Source organism: Portunus trituberculatus, chromosome 48, assembly GCF_017591435.1.
Source record: "Portunus trituberculatus isolate SZX2019 chromosome 48, ASM1759143v1, whole genome shotgun sequence".
NCBI lineage: Eukaryota > Metazoa > Arthropoda > Malacostraca > Decapoda > Portunidae > Portunus > Portunus trituberculatus.
Window position 1 is genome coordinate 1,883,425 of NC_059302.1, and position 17,500 is coordinate 1,900,924.

A 17,500-nucleotide genomic window follows, 5' to 3' on the forward strand; every position below is an offset into this window, starting at 1 on the left:
TTATTATTATGCATCGTCCATGACTGTCCTTGTCATAAAATAGCACCACTTCCACCATCACCACATTATCACCACCACCACCACCACCACCACCGTCACTCAATACCACAGACTTCACCACGACATATAAAAAAAAAAATAACATACACCAGTAATTCCAGTTGTCATTCCAGTTGTCAGAGAGAGAGAGAGAGAGAGATACAGACACCCAAACAGGCAGACAGACATACAGACTACACGTGATTATCTCTCTCAACCTTTACCTGTCTTTCTTTTACTTTGAATTCCTGTAAGTTGAGATTTCTGCAATTCTTAAGAGGTTATTTTTCTATTTTTCTTCTTCTTTTTTCTTTTCTCCCATTCCCTCTTTTTTCTGTTGTATACCTTTAATCTCTCTCTCTCTCTCTCTCTCTCTCTCTCTCTCTCTCTCTCTCTCTCTCTCTCTCTCTCTCTCTCTCTCTCTCTCTCTCTCTCTCTCCTATCAATCTGTCTTCTTGCTATATCTATTCTTTTCATTTCCTATCCTTTGTTTTTCTTTCTTTCTTCCTGTTATTTTTTTTTCATTTTCTCTTCTCCAATTGCATTATGTTCCGGTTCTGTGTGTCTTCTTTGAATTCCTGTCTGCTTTATCTCGTTTTCCTTTATGCTTTCAAAGATATTTTTTTCTGATTCTTCTTATGCTTTATTTTCTTTCTTTTTCTTAGGAGGGTGTCTTCCTGTTTTCTTTTTCTTTTTTTCTCGTAATTGTTTTTTTTTTTTTCGTTTTTTTCTTGCTATTCATTTTAGTTCATTCTATTTTTTTTCTCGGTTTTCTTATTTTTCTGTTGATTTTTTTTTTGTCATTTTATCTATTGTGGTTCTTGTTACTAATATTTTTTTCATCCATTATTTTCTCCTCTAGCTTCTTCTTTTCCTATTCCATCTTATTCCCCTTCTACCACCTCCATTACACTTACTCTTCCACCTCCACCCAGCTCCATTATCTTGCAACATCTCTTAAACCTCCTTTTCCTCTTCTTCTATTTCCTCCTTTACCACTAGACCACCACCTCTTCCTCCACATCCTCTTCCTCTTTCTCCCGTTGCTCCTCCTCCTCCTCTTATATCAGGTATGCGAAATGGTGTGCGCGCCAACCTGCCTAGTATTTTCTCTGCCGCAAAACTCTGCTTCAAATAATGATAATGGAGAGTCTTGGACCAGCCAGAGACAACACTTTCCTGCGGCCCAAGAATTCCCAGGCGAGTTAAGGGTGAAAATCAATCTACCTCCGAGGCACCGCGCGCTGCTGCTCTGTGTGTGAGGGAGGGGGAGGGTTTGTTGAGGGGGGGAGAGGGGCACTGCAAGGATAGAAGGGCAAAGTGGAAAGGGGAGAGAGAGAGGAAGTGGTGGAAGACAGAGGTGATATATATGTATATGTATGAAAAAGATAAATAAACAGCAGATGGGCATGTATTTCAAAATTGGTAATAAAATTGAGATAGAGAATGGTTAAATATAAAAAGTTTTCTGAAGGAAGGGAATGAAAGAAAATATTTAGGAAAAGTTTAAGAAATGAAGGGTTGCGTAAATAAAAGGAAAAATAGAAATGAACAGAAAGAAGACAAAATTATATATGTATAATTGAAATGATAAGGAAAGGAAGGACAAAGGGATGGAATTTAAAAGTAGGAAAATAAATATGGGAGTGATTTATATATAAGAATATTTCTGAGGCACTGAGAGCAATTTTTTTTTCAGAAAGTAGAAGAAATAAGATAAGGAAAAAGAAAAGATATATGGAAAGCACTTTTGTGGAGGGAACACGAAATCAGAAAATAGAAATGAAGGAAAGGATAAAAGAAGCTCCGCCCTGCAACACTGAAAGAATGAAGGAAAGACAGGAAGAGAAAATACATAAAGGAAGAATGATGTATCTTTGAAAAACACCAGAACCACCAAAAGAAGGAAAAAAGTAACAGAAAGTGAGGAAAATATATAGAGAGGGAGAAAACAAAAACTTTCCAACGATACTTAAGAGAACCAATGCTGGAAGAAGAGAAAAAAAAAAGATGAAGAAAAACCAGAGAGAGATGAAATAGCAGAGACCGATGTAGAAGACGGAAAACATAATATACCAAGAAATCCTCAAGCACTGAAAGAATGGAAACTAGGAAGAGAATTTCAACATAAAGAAAAAAAAATGCAAGACTGGAAAAAAACATGCTTTGAAGGAAGAAGGAAGGAAGGAAAGAAGGAAGGAAGAGCAAAGGCAACGAGATGAAGGAAAGGACAGAAAAAAAACAAAGATATATAATAAAAAAAAAGAACCACACTTTTCTAGCGGGCAAAATATAAGGTATATGAATTAGCTGGCTTCCTTCAGGGCGACAGGTTTGTTCCCACTCATATTGTTCCCCGTCCTTTGTGGCTGTGTTCCCTCGGGAGTGTATGGACGCGGCGTCACGTGATTAATTTGACAAGGTAATGTGGGGTGGTGGGCGGCGGGCGGTGAGTGGTGAGTGGTGTGTGGTGGTGGGCGGCAGCGGTGGTGACGGTGCCTCTTTGGTGGTGGGATTGTGATGCGGTCATGTTTACGAGGGTGTTGTTGGTGTGGTGAGTGTGGTGGTGTGGTAAAAGAGGCAGTGATTGCTATTGTGGGATTAGGACAGTTAGTGGTGGTGAGTGATTTGTGGTGTGTTTGTGTGTGGTGGTGTGGAGTGGTGTGGTGGAGAGGTGTGATGGTGTGGTGTGCCGGCAGGAGTGTTTAAGAGGTGATGTAATATCTCTTAAAGTAGTGGTGGTGTTGTGTGTTGCGTGTTAGTAGGTGGTGGTGGTGGTGGTGGTGAAATACGTGAGAAGGAACAAACAGGAATAGGAAGAAAAACAAATAATGTGTTGATGAATAAAACGATGGAGTGGTGATGACACGTTTGGTGGTGCGGGAAAGTCTGCATATTAGTGACGGCAGTGGTGGTGGAAGAGAAAGGTGGTGGGGGTGGTGGTGGTGGTAGGTGGTGTTTGTAGTGGCAGCGATGATAGCGGTGAAAATATTAATGGTGATGACATATTGAAATTAATGGAGGTTGTAGGACTGGTAATAATAATGGTGGTGGTGGCGGTGGTGGTGGTGGTTGTGGCAGTAATGATAGCGTTGGGTCGTGTACTCTTATAGACAACGATGTTGGTGGTGGTGGTGGTAGTGGTGGTGGTGGTGGTGATGGTGGTGGTTTATTGACATACTGGTGCCGGTGAGGAAATAGTGGTGGTGTTAATAGTAAAGAAAGCAAAGGTGGAGATGGTGGTGGTGGTGGTGGTGATAGTTATGGTGGTAGTGGTGGTAATACTGGTGGTGGTGGTGGTGGTGGTGGTGGTGGTGGTGATGGTGATGATGGTAATACTGGTAGTGGTGGTGATGGTACGGGTGGTGGTGGTGAAGGTGGTAATACTGGTAGTGGTGGTGGTGGTTGATATTCATGAAGGGTCTGTTATATACGGTGAAGAGAATCTCATCTTTTTCACTCTCCTCGCTCCCCTTCCCCCCTTCTCCACTTCCTTCCCCTTCTCTCCCCTCCTTTCCTTCCTCCTCTCCCCTTCCGGTTCTATGCCTTTACTCCTATTCTCCTTCCCTCTCCCCTTCCCTGTCACGCCATGAACTCTATCTCTCCTCCCTCTCTCTCCTCCACCCACCTCTTCCTTCCATTTTTTCTCTCTTCTTCCTGCTCCCTACGGTCCTTTTCTTCCCCCTTTCACCTTCGTCACGCCATCTTCTGCTCACCTTTCCATCTTCATTTTTTTCCCATTTTATCTTTCCCTTGCCTTCTTTTCCATATTACTTTCACCTTCACGACATCCCCTCGGCTTCCTCCTGCCCAAGTCTTTTCCTGTGCATTTCTTTTCCCAACCCTTCCCTCTTTCCTTTTTCTCTTACTTATATCTTTATATTTTCCGTTCTTTTCCTCATAAACCTTTCCTCTTCCCCATCTTCCTCTCCCTTCACTGCTCTCTTCCTTCCTACCCAATGTTTTCTTGTACATTTCTTTCGCCAGTCTTCCCTTCTTCCTTTTCCTGCTGTCTTCCCGTCTCGCTCCCTCGCCTCTCGCTCTCTCTTTCTCTTCCTGCAGCACTAGAGGCTCGTAACTTGGTGCTTTGGTTGAACACCGTGAAACTTGAGGCAGGAAGTTTCTCGTTGCGTTTAAATAAAGTTTCATGCAAAGATTTTCACAAAGGTGTATTGTTATTCTCTTACTTTATTTTTTTCTTATCTCGCCTCCTGCCTCTCCAACGCTCACTCAAATTATCTGGAAGGTGAAGACTGAGCTAAGCGTCTTCAGTGTTCCTGCTATGATTCAGAAACTTCATGGGCTGTAGAGAGTGAAGGAGGAAAGTGTGTGTGTGTGTGTGTGTGTGTGTGTGTGTGTGTGTGTGTGTGTGTGTGTGTAGTGTGTGAGGGGTAAAGGGTATACTCTCTCTCTCTCTCTCTCTCTCTCTCTCTCTCTCTCTCTCTCTCTCTCTCTCTCTCTCTCTCTCTCTCTCTCTCTCTCTCTCTCTCTCTCTCTCTCTCTCTCTATCTATCTATCTATCTATCTATCTATCTATCTACCTCCCTCTTCCGGCAGGTGGTCAGTGCCCCATGCATTATGTAGAATGGTACATGTTTGTGGTTTCTTTCCGCGCCTCATCCCTCCCTGCCTTTGCTGCGTCCCGGCGTGCATCACACTTTAATGCAGTGATGGCACAGAAGCCCGGCGTTGTCTAACCGTGTAATATTAACTAAGCTGCCGCTGAAGACCCTTTTGTTTGAGTACGAGTAGAGCAGAAAGACGTGACCTTCAACTGACAAGCTTTCATACTTCTACATGCGGATAAAGCAGGACTTGTAGCGGCAGTGGTCTGGTGAACGCTGCCTGTTGCGCTGGCGTCCTTTGGGAACTGGCTCCGTATTAGTGACTTCCCGCTGGAAATCTCACGACAGACTGTGATCCTGACTCAAAATCTCATACATTTTGACTCTCGCCTCTCATGAGATTTTTTTACCTTATCATGTTTCTCTGTGACATAGTAGGTTTGAGGTCAAGGTATGTTAGGTTGCCTGTCTCGAACTGGGAACTCTATTTGTCATAGTCAGAATATGAAGATAAACAGAGGGAAAGCTTAAAGAATAGACACGGAAAGACAGACGCCAACAAAAGTCATGAATTCAGGAACTTGAAGAATATTAGAAAATATCTGAATATTTTAGCATTAGTGGTAGTACTCCTCCTCTTACTTCTTCTTCTGCTTCTTCTACTACTTCTGATATTATTATACTACTAATGATAATAATATTACTATACTACTACTTCTACTACTACTACTACTACTACTACTACTACTACTACGACTTATGCAATGAAAATAATAATGATAATAATAATAATGATAATAATAATAATAATAATAATAATAATAATAATAATAACGATAGAAATATCAATGGTAATAATAAAATAAAGTCAAATGATCAAAGTAAACATTAACATTTATACGCAAGGATCATTTTCCGGCGGCAAACAAAATTCTTTCTTGGCACTTCCATAGAGAACAATGGAAAGAACGTAGTATTCAGTCCATTTTCGGCAAGTTATTCATTCATCCCGCCATTGTTATGTACGAGAAGGAAAAAGGCAGTCAGGCACGCAAATGTTAGACTGAGGTAACGGGAGAGAACGAGAGCGAGAGTCAGCGTCATGTGCTTCAGTGGCTAGTGGTGCATGCCGCTGCTTCCAAACCTCGCCTTCAATACGCCGCTCTCTTACCCCCTATGTTTTCTAAACCTCTGGGGAAGCAGATGGCAAGCTGGGAGTCTCATGTGTGTGTGTGTGTGTGTGTGTGTGTGTGTGTGTGTGTGTGTGTGTGTGTGTGTGTGTGTGTGTGTGTGTGTTTGTACAAGAGAGAGAGAGAGAGAGAGAAATATGAGTGGACTAAATCTTTTATGAGCAGGTATTCTCATCATCGATCGAAGCGGAAACGTGAATTCACTCAACGCGGCGAGTCAGTGAATGCCGCACGTACTACTCCAGCAGATGTGGGCTCCCGGGTGCAATTATCGCGTTCCTCATTCAATGAAACGACCCCACCACTGAGCCCCGAGTCACCTGGCGCTGTGTGAGGCGTGGGTGGGATCCCAGCGCAAATACTAATCCGATGCCTTAAATACACACACACACACACACACACACACACACACACACACACACACACACACACACACACACACACACACACTGCATCACAGCAGCAAGGACGAGGACAATGAAGAGAGAGTCTTTCTCACCAGAAGCAGATGCATCAGTGAAGACCTTCCCTTCCATCGAGCCGCCCCACCCTCGCCCCGCAGTCCGGGGAACGACATGACATTCACCTCGTCGTTCCGTGAAAACAGTCGTTGTTGACATGCGAGTGTGCTGCGTTAACCGTGTCGGCCCGCACCTGTTAGAGACGGTCACTACACTCGCGAGTTACGGCCAACAATTCCCTTTTACGGTCCGCGTCACAGGTCAGGTGAGGTCGCCGCGCCCCACTATCACCCACTTTTTCTGCCGCGTTGCCTACCTCCACTCCATCTATCGATATATATATATATATATATATATATATATATATATATATATATATATATATATATATATATATATATATATATATATATATATATATATATATATATATATATATATATATATATATATATATATATATATATATATATATATATATATATATATATATATATATATATATATATATATATATATATATATATATATATATATATATATATATATATATATATATATATATATATATATATATATATATATATATATATATATATATATATATATATATATATATATATATATATATATATATATATATATATATATATATATATATATATATATATATATATATATATATACATATATATATACACACACACACACACACACACACACACACACACACACACACACACACACACACACACACACACACACACACGTGCTATATGTTGTTTCACTAGGGAACAAAACACCAATATAAGCGAAATATTGTGGGAGCACAAAGTTGTTTGGTCTGAGCGGCACGGCACGAGACGGACTGCCGCGGCAGGCGTTCGTAATGGCAGAGGTTCAGTGTGTCCAGTGCGCCCTCGGGAGGCCTCGCGAATGCGGGTCAAGGACGCACGTTACAGTAAATCCATATGTCGTTATGTGAGCGAAGCGACGCCATTGTCAGTGAAGGATGGAGGACGGAGTGCGTGCATCAGTATTACTCGCCTCTGCCGCACTGCCCGCCGCCTGCTGCGGCCTGCATCTGCCGCTGCGGCCTGTCTGTGCCGCCATGGCCAGGTTGTGCCGCTGCCGCAGGGGGTACACAGGTTACACTCAGGTTAATTTCATATTTTAGCTTTATAAGTAATGAAGTCAAGATTTTTGTTTTAAGAATATTCTTTTATACTACAATGCTGAGGCCTTTCTTGGCTGCTCTCAAACGTCACCACTGATTTAGTTGAAATATGTATCTAGACTCCATGAGATGTTGGTGTTTGTGAATTCCAGGTGAGATAATGACTCCTTGGGTTGGAGCCTCCTTGTAATTTGAACACTTGAGCCTCGAGACGGTTGCTGATTTCAAATAAACACTCATCGTCTGCTGCGTTCCATCACTCACTCTCCCGCGGTGTTTGAAAGAGCAAATTTTCCGAGTGCTGTGCCAATTTTCTTGTCATTCTTTCAATGGCTTGACTGCGAAGAGTGACGCAACTTTTTATCATTTCACATAATTTAATTTCTTTCTGTCTTTGTTTCTTTCTTTAAGTTTTAAAAATTTCTGAGTTGGGTGCAAGCTTCTTTGAGCGACACATTCCTTGCCACTGATTCTAAGCGAAAATTCATCCTGTATTTCAGAGATCTCACATTTGTTCTGCAACAATTCACTGTGTATAGAAATTCTTATATATATATATATATATATATATATATATATATATATATATATATATATATATATATATATATATATATATATATATATAATTTCTTATATCAGCAGATCTTGTTGGATGTCTGTCGTCTTTAAGATTGAGAACTTGAGTGTTTCTGTGATGTATTGTGAGTCTCGAAAGTTCTTCAATTACGGCGTAAAGAAAAGTTTGTGTTCAGATACTCCTTGAACCTGAGAGGAGGAGAGAAAAAATCTTTCCCTTGATATGTAAAGTTTAACTCATTATTTTCTTAGAAGGTGCAAGGTAATTCAGTGCTGCCCTTGAAAGTGAATTAGGATTTTTACATTTACATTATGCAGGTTGCTTGAGTACCATGCACCATAAATGTGAAGTAAACCGCTAAAACAATACAATTTATCGTATAACATTTCTCTGAATTCTATTCCCACCTCAAATCAGTAAAATTTGTCATTTCAATTCTGGGGTCTGACACCACAAGCCGCAAAACAAGTACACTAATTTTTTCTTTCACCTCACTCTGAAATATCTCCAGAAAATTTAGTTAGTATTTATATTTTTCAACATTTTTAGGTATTGTCCTCTTGCCAAGTGTCGAGGTCTGTACTGGCACGTCAGGAAGCAAAGGCCACGTCAAGGCTACAAACGTTAGGTATCTTTTTAAATGAGATTTTTCAAACAATTGTACGTGCTCAATAGAGAAAAGAAGTTTGATTTTGTTTATTTTGTGTAGGAATTATTCAAAACATTTATTGGCGTCACTACTGAATAAGAGAGAGAGAGAGAGAGAGAGAGAGAGAGAGAGAGAGAGAGAGAGAGAGTGTTTTGGCAATACAGTTTACGCCAAAATACTGAACCATTAGAAATTTCCTAAGCATCTTCCCAGAGCACAGAGATGAACAGTAGAATGCTCACTAATGTTGCCTTTCCCAGTGGTACAGAAACGATGCTAAACTATCTCAAAACTAAGAAAATAAGCATAAAAACAGTATATTACTTTAACTAAAATCTGTAAAATGCGATTGAAGGGAAAATACAGCAAGAATTCACAGCACGAGCGTCACAGCACATGCAGGAGGCGATACTCGGGCAGGCAGAGTTCACTTCGCCACAGGAATGACACCAAGTTTACGAGGAACAATGCACAGACATCATTACAAAACCGGAACTTAAGGAATGAAGTTGTGAATTCCTCAAGTTTACATATCGCATGAGGGAGTGGATCTCTCTCTCTCTCTCTCTCTCTCTCTCTCTCTCTCTCTCTCTCTCTCTCTCTCTCTCTCTCTCTCTCTCTCTCTCTCTCTCTCTCTCTCTCTCTCTCTCTCTCTCCTTTGTGTCAAGAAGTGCGTCTGGTAGAAGAATGAGAATGTAACTAGTGATGGCCATTAGCATTGTCAAACACTTTCACTGCAAGTACTGAATATTCGCACACGAGAGAGAGAGAGAGAGAGAGAGAGAGAGAGAGAGAGAGAGAGTTTAGTGAATGTACTTTGTCTTTAATACCCAAGGAGAGGTACAGCAGGAGTCCACAACCCCAGTTTACGAGGTTCTCTGTTTTGCTGCAGCGGCGCCGCTACACACACTGTCAGAGGAACGCCGCGCACCAATGTTACTTGCACCGATGTATTATTCTAGTGACCCATGACTCCACTACACTTCCACCCTTAGTGCGCTGCGTCTCTCCCTCTTGTTCCTCTCGCCCTCTGTAGCCTCCCAAACTACGTACTCCTCCTCTCCTTGTGTACAGTCTCTCTCTCTTTCTCCTTCTCTGTAGACGAAGCATTCTGTTGCTCTCTCGCTCCATTCCTCCCTCCTTCCTCTTAAAAGTCCCAATGCACTTGTCCTAGTCTACTCTCTCTCTCTCTCTCTCTCTCTCTCTCTCTCTCTCTCTCTCTCTCTCTCTCTCTCTCTCTCTCTCTCTCTCTCTCTCTCTCTCTCTCTCTCTCTCTCTCTCTCTCTCTCTCTCTCTCTCTCTCTCTCTCTCTCTCTCTCTCTCTCTCTCTCTCTCTCTCTCTCTCTCTCTCTCTCTCTCTCTCTCTCTCTCTCTCTCTCTCTCAAGACACCCAGTGCACTCTCCCTCTCCTTGTATAATCCCTTTGTTCCTCTACAGTTTAGCTTTTCTTGTGTTTATTTAAGTTGTGTTCTCTTACTTACATTATTTAGGAGTACTTGTTGTTCACTCTTCTTTATTACTCTTCTGTTTTTAAGGAAGGTCTTTAATTATTTTATATTTTCATCTTGCCCAGTTTTTCCTTACCTCGTATATACTTCTTTTTTTTTTTTTACCGTCTTCTCATAACTAGTTTTATTTACGAGTACTCCCTGCCTGTTCTTCTCTATTTATTTCTCTTTTCCTTATGTTTTATCTGTGTCTTCACCTTATGTCTTGTCCTCTTATTTACTTCATCCTTCTCTACCTCAAAACTCTTGTTCCCTTTGTTGTCGAGGTTTCTGGTTCAAGTCAGCCAGCCAACCAGCCAGCCAGTCAGCGCTCGTCGTGTCAGGGTGAAAGAAAAGTACCAGGATGAAACAGTTTGCCACCTACGCCTCCGCCACCAGCTCCGCCGTCTCCTCCCACCTTCCACCTTCCTCTCTCTGTCCGTCATACTGCCCTTGATATTAACTAATGGTGTTGGGCGTCGTGCCGTCAGCATCAGAAAGTAATTGGCTCATTAGTACGTGGAATGGTGTTTCTCTCACTCCCTTCTGCCCACCCGCCGCCTTTCTCCCTCACCTTTTCTTCACCTTTGCTTACTCCATCCTCACCGCTCTCATCTTTTCCTCGTCTTTTTGCTACCTTGATCACTGCTTTGCCTCCTACTCTTCATTCTACTTCTCCTTCTCCTTCTCCTTCTTCTCCTTCTCTCTTCTTCTCCTCTCCTTCTCTTTCTCCTCCTCCTCCTTCTCCTCCTCCTCCTCCTCCTCCTCCTCCTCCTCCTCCTCCTCCTCCTCCTCCTCCTCCTCCTCCTCCTCCTCCTCCTCCTCCTCCTCCTCCTCCTCCTCCTCCTCCTCCTTCTCTTTCTTTTCCTCCTTTATTTTCTTATTTGCTTACTCCCTCATTTTTCTTTCCCTTGCTTTTCTCTTCCTCCTTCTCCTCCTTTTTCATTTTTTCCCACCTCCGCTTTTGCTTACCTCTTCACTGTGCCGAACTCCTCCTCCTCCCCTCCTCCTCCTCCTCCTCTTCCATCGGTTATTCCTCTTTCGTCTTTCTCATTCTCCTGAAATTTCTGTCATTTCCCCCTTCTTCATCTTTCTCATCTACCACTCTCGCTGTCTCTTTGTTCTCCTTCCTCTGTCCCACCTCCTCCTCCTCCTCCTCCTCTTCTTCTTTCTCCTCCTTCGCCACCTTTACAGGGAGGGTCAGGAAGCGCCAGAATATTGCACGATGATTGGATATTCATGCTTGTGAGGCGAGGGTTCCATGGTACTTTGGAGCGGACCACGCATGAATGAACTAGCGAAAGGGAAAGAATAATGCTGCTGCTGCTGCTTCAGTTTTGGCCTTGATGTTAGGCTACTTTTGTAGGTGTGAGTTAAGCTGGGTCTGATGATCCAGGCCTCGATTAGTGTAAGAGAAGGTTAAATTTACTTCTTGTTTTTGTGAGTGTGGAGTCTCCTGTCTTGCTTACGATTAACTACTTCAATATTGAGACGCATTTTTTACCTTGATTTTTGGGTAGGATTGAACGATTTTATTTGCATTAGGAAAGGTCTATGGAGGTCAAAAAAATGACGCCCTGAGTCTTTACTATTTTAATCCCAACATATGTTTCTGAAGGTGTATAAAATCACCAAATAGTAGCCAGAATGAGTATGAAAACGCGTCCTGGTACTGAAGAGGTTAAAGGAAACGATATGGATGATAAAGAAGGAATAGCTGATGAGATAAGGATTGATAAGTTAAAAGAATAGAGATAATTGCTAAGAATAACGTTTACCTATACATAATGTGTAAGAAAAATGGAAGCAAAAGAAAAATTATAAGAAATAGACGTAAATAGTAGTAAGAATTGATAAAAAAGGAGTTAAAAAAGGGGGGAGAATAAGTGAAAGTACCGCTAAAGTATAGAAAAAGAGGAAGAAAATAGAATGAAGAGAAATGTGAGAAATTAGTGTAGAATGAGAGAGAGAGAGAGAGAGAGAGACAGAGAGAGACTTGTGAGGATGTTGTTATCAGTAAAAAGGTTCCCCAGGCCGGCCCAGGACGTGGTAATAAGGGGGCCTGCTGATCGATAGGGTTAATGTAGTGTTGTGTTATTCGTATATATGGATTTTATCACCAGCGATAACTTTAACCTTTCTTCTCGTCATTTTTTGATTTGTTTTATCCCAAAGCCCGATAAACTTTTTTCCTTTACTTTTCGTTTATTATCATATTTTTCTTATTATTCACTCACGACTTTGATCATTTCTCACTCACGACTCACGACTTTAATCCTTCCTCACGACTCACGACTTTAATCCTTTCTCACTCACGACTCACGACTTTAATCCTTCCTCACTCACGACTCACAACTTAATCCTTTCTCACTCACGACTCACGACTTAATCCTTTCTCACTCACGACTCACGACTTTAATCCTTCCTCACTCACGACTCACGACTTTGATACTTCTTCATTTACCACGCCTCACTCGCTCCTCATTCACGATTCACGACTTAATCCTTTCTCACTCACGACTCACGAATGAATCAACTTTTTCCTCCACTTCTTGTTTATTGTCATATTTTTCACCATCACTTTTGTTTGAGGGATCCGTTTTCTTTTGTTTTCCTTGTTCTTTTTCTTTTTTTTTCCTATTTTTATTTTTTTTTCATATTGTAGTGTGGTGTATATTTGTTTCCGTAATGGTGAACACTTTTTCCCTTTTTTTCTTGTTTCTTTCCAGTTCCCCCTTTCCTTTATTTTTTTTTCTTATCCTTTATTTATTTCCACCTTTCTTTTTTTCCCTGTTTCCTGTCCCCACTTAGCTGTATTGCTCCGATTTTTTTTTTTCTTTTTTTTTCTTTTCCTTTTTGTTTAGCTCTCCATTTGTCTGTCTTTCTGTTTGTCTGTCTGTCTGTCTTTCTCTCTTTCTATCTGTCAGTCAGCCTTTGTGTCTCTTTATCTGCTTGTCTATCCGTCTATTTGTCTGTCTTTTATCTATTTGTCTGTTTTTCTTCTTGTTTTTCTGTTTATCTTTCTGTTTGCCTGTCTGTCTGTCTGTCTGTTTGGCTGTCTGGGTCTCTTTATCTATCAGTCAATATATCTTTCTGTTCTATCCATCTGCCTGTCTGCCTATCTGTCTGTTAGCTTCTCTGTATCTCTCTCTCTCTCTCTCTCTCTCTCTCTCTCTCTCTCTCTCTCTCTCTCTCTCTCTCTCTCTCTCTCTCTCTCTCTCTCTCTCTCTCTCAAGGAAAGCATAGTATCAAAAACCCACAGCCTTCCGACGCTCCCTCATGCAAAATGTAGCCGAGCGTGAGTCGAGAAATAAACTCTGCAATAATTCAAATCAGGCTGCAAACTTTTCACCGTGACGGGAATAAATACTCTTAGACGACCACACCACTGCCTCCTTTTACCTCACCTCCTCCCGCCATTGGTCTTTCCGCCACCTCTCTCTCTCTCTCTCTCTCTCTCTCTCTCTCTCTCTCTCTCTCTCTCTCTCTGGTTCGGTGTTTCCTTTCTCATTTTCTTTTTCCTCGTATATCTTTTGTCTTTTTGTTTTGTTTTGTTTTTGTTGTGGTTCTTCTTTTGCTCCTATTTTCATCATCATCCTCATCATCATCATCTTATTCTTCTTCATCTTCTTCATCATCTTCTTCATCATTATTATTTTTATTATTGTTTTTTATTATTATTATTATTATTATTATTATTATTATTATTATTATTATTATTATTGTAATTATCATTATTGTTGTTGTTATTATTATTAGTCATTAGCATTAGCATCATCATTATCATTACCATTAGTATGTATTTTCATTTTTTTTCCTCCTCGCCTTCCACCTCCTCCTCCTCCTCCTCCTCCTCCTCCTCCTCCTCCTCCTCCTCCTCCTCCTCCTCCTCCTTCTCCTCTTCCACCCCTCCTCTTCCACCCTCCTCTTCCACCCTCCTCTTCCACCCCTCCTCTTCCACCCCTCCTCCTTCTCCTCTCTAACCTCCTCTTCCTCCTCCTCCACTCACTGCCGTGCACTATATGAAAAAGGTTTTCTTAGTTCCCTGAGAATCGTGTTGCAAATACACAGTAAGTTCTTTTCCTGGTGGCCATTCATCATGCTCTTCCGGGGGCTGTGAGTGTGTGGTGTGAAGTGAAGCGTTGTGGTGGTGCTGTGGGAGTGGCGCTTTCCCCTTCCTGTATGTTGTGTAGTGGGTGAGACTTTCACTTCCTTCGACGTTTGGAAAAGTGTGGTTTTTGTTCTTACGTAAGTCTCTATCTCTTAGAAAACCGTGTAATGTAACGACTTTGAGTAGTTTGGCTTTTACACGAGTTTCTCTCTCTCTCTCTCTCTCTCTCTCTCTCTCTCTCTCTCTCTCTCTCTCTCTCTCTCTCTCTCTCTCTCTCTCTCTCTCTCTCTCTCTCTCTCTCTCTCTCTCTCTCTCTCTCTCTCTCTCTCTCTCTCTCTCTCTCTCTCTCTCTCTCAGAGAGAGAGAGAGAGATCTCTCTCTCTCACACTCTCTACATCATAATCCTGGATAACTTTTCCTTTTATCCCACCAGTTCCGGTCTCCACCTCCGTATTTCCCTTCTCTATTCTCTCCACACCTTACCATATATCTAGCACCACAAACCCTTCACTACACCACAAACACCACCATCAACACACACCTACACATTTTTTTTTTCTCCTATCGTCTTCAGTTTCTATCTTCAGTTCCTCTTTGCACCTTCACCCGTTTTTATCGTACCCACTCACACACCCTACACTGCCTCTGATGCTTTGCCTTTCGCCGTAGCACCTTCAGGATTGCCTATACGTACACCTATAACCGTGCACTACCGCCTCACACCCTATTTCCTCGCCGAGCCATATCATGTTTCCAGCAGCCTCACAGCCACTCACCACACCCCATCACATCCTCATTTCACACTGCGGCACTGCTACCCAATGTGTCTTATCTTGTGTGTTCCTCATCGCTAGGTTACACTCGTAGTCTTCCACATCTACGCAGCAGGAGTAGTAAAGAACGCCAATCACTTGTTTTCGATCATTTTATATAACGAAAAGACGAGGAAGGAAAGGGTTGTTTTGTGTGAAGGAGTAGGAGGACGACGAGAAGGAGGTGGGAAAAGGGATGTGCATTGCCTTAAAAATAACAAAGGTAAGCAGGTTTTAAGAAATGAAATGCCTCCTTACATAACGAAAGTTACGGATCGTCTTGATTGAAGTACAAAAATAAACAAGAAAACCAGAAATCCATCTAAAGATAAACGTTTCGAATTCTTTTTACGTAACAGTGGCAAGTGACGCACGGCTGTCATTGCGGAGGAGAGGATTAAAAACAGAAAGAAGAGGAGGAGAAGGAGGAGGAGGAGGAGGAGGAGGAGGAGCATTGGCGTCCGTGCCTTGATGAATGTGGGTGATTAGGATTGTTGATGAAGTGTGATGATGCTCCTGCTGCTGAATGGAGGCCGTTTATCAGGGTTTCAGCATGCGTGAGTGGCTAATAACGTGAAATTAAGTGAGTTTAATGAGTCACGAGGCATCCAAGTGACGGGTAATGGAAATCAAGTACTGTTCTCTCTACCACTTCCTTCCTCGTTCTTCCTCTTACGTCTCCCAACACGACTGCCTTGAAAAATTAATGGCCTAATGAGATTTAATAGATATTTTAGCCTTTACATATGAAGCCAAGTGAAGAATCATGTAAATTAAGGTATTGTTCTCGCTCTCCCCCTTCTTTCCTCTTCCTTTTTCTGACGTCTCTCACCCCAATGTCTTGAAAAAAATGAATGATAACGAGTTTTAATAGTTATTTCTCCCTGGCACAGTTGAATCTAAGTGAAGAATCATGGAAAACTGAATTCTGCTCCCTCTCTTGCTTCCTTCATCTCTATTTTTTTTTTTTTGCCTCTCAGCCTCATTGTCGTGAAAAAAATAAGTAATGACAACAAATTTTAATGGATTTTTTTTTTTTTTACTGTAGCAAAGTTGAAGCCAAGAGAAACATCATTAAAATCTAAGTAGTCTCTCTCTCTCTCTCTCTCTCTCTCTCTCTCTCTCTCTCTCTCTCTCTCTCTCTCTCTCTCTCTCTCTCTCTCTCTCTCTCTCTCTCTCTCTCTCCTACGTCTCTTATTCATGTAGTCTTAATGTTGAATTATTTGGAGACTTGTGTTATTCTTTTATCATTATTCATTGGTCTCATGAGGGTAAAAGTAAATACTGAGGCTTTTACTCTTTCATTTCCTCCTTTCCTCTTACGACTCTCTTCCTGTGACCTTGAAAAAAAGACTTATAGAATGTCCTTTTAAGAAATCTTTTTTTTAATAAGCATATTTCTTTAAGATTTTTAGAAATAAATTGAAGATGTTTTTTATTGTTCATCATCTTTTTATTATTGTATTTACGTTTCTTTCTTTTTTTTTTAGATTTGTTTGCTTCTCTGTCTTTAAACAACTTACATGCGGCTTCTTGTGCATCAGTAGTCGTTACATTTCTCTCTCTTTCTCTCCTTCTCTTTCCTTAATTAATTCACCTGTAGCTTCTTGTGTGTTTTTAGTAGTCATATTTATCTCTCTCATCTCTCTCTCTCTCTCTGGTCTCTCTCCCTTCTCTCCCATCTACACTTCCATCTTTCCAGAACCTCCACTCCCCCTCTTTTTCTCTCTTTCTCTCATCTCTCTCTAGTCTCTCTCCCTTCTACACTTCCCTCTCCTTTCCTCTCCTCTCTTTCCCTCATCTCTCTCCCTCTCTCTAGTCTCTCTACCTTCTTCACCTCCCTCTCCCTACAACCTCCACTCTCCTCCTCTCCTTCAATCCCACTCGCACTCAATTCCCGCCCATTCCAACCGATTAACTTCTCAATATTCAGCTCCTCAGGCCAAGTCAGTGTCATTAACCTTGCAATTGCTACTTTCGACCCGCTGTTCCACCCACGATACTTTCCCCTGCTCGCTTTTTTTTCTTCTTTTTTCTGCTTTTTTTTCTCTTTTCTCTGGTTTCTGGGGTTTTCTACATGTTTTTTTTCAGTTTTGTGTTTATTTTGTTTTTTTTTTTTCTTTAGGGGGTAATTTCTGTGATTCAAATTCTTTCTCTTTATCTCTCTCTCTCTCTCTCTCTCTCTCTCTCTCTCTCTCTCTCTCTCTCTCTCTCTCTCTCTCTCTCTCTCTCTCTCTCTCTCTCTCTCTCTCTCTCTCTCTCTCTCTCTCTCTCTCTCTGTGTGTGTGTGTGTGTGTGTGTGTGTGTGTGTGTGTGTGTGTGTGTGTGTGTGTGTGTGTGTGTGTGTGTGTGTTTTATCATTCATTATCTTTCATGTTCATGCGGCAGCCGTATATTTATTTATTCTAGTAGTTGTTGGTATTGCTGGT

At 41.4% G+C, this 17,500-nt stretch overlaps 1 protein-coding gene across 2 annotated transcripts in view; it reads right to left on the minus strand.

The window, feature by feature from the left end:
- The window catches only part of LOC123498714, a 247,022-nt gene that overhangs the window by 111,040 nt on the left and 118,482 nt on the right, over nt 1–17,500 (minus strand). The window lies entirely within an intron of this gene.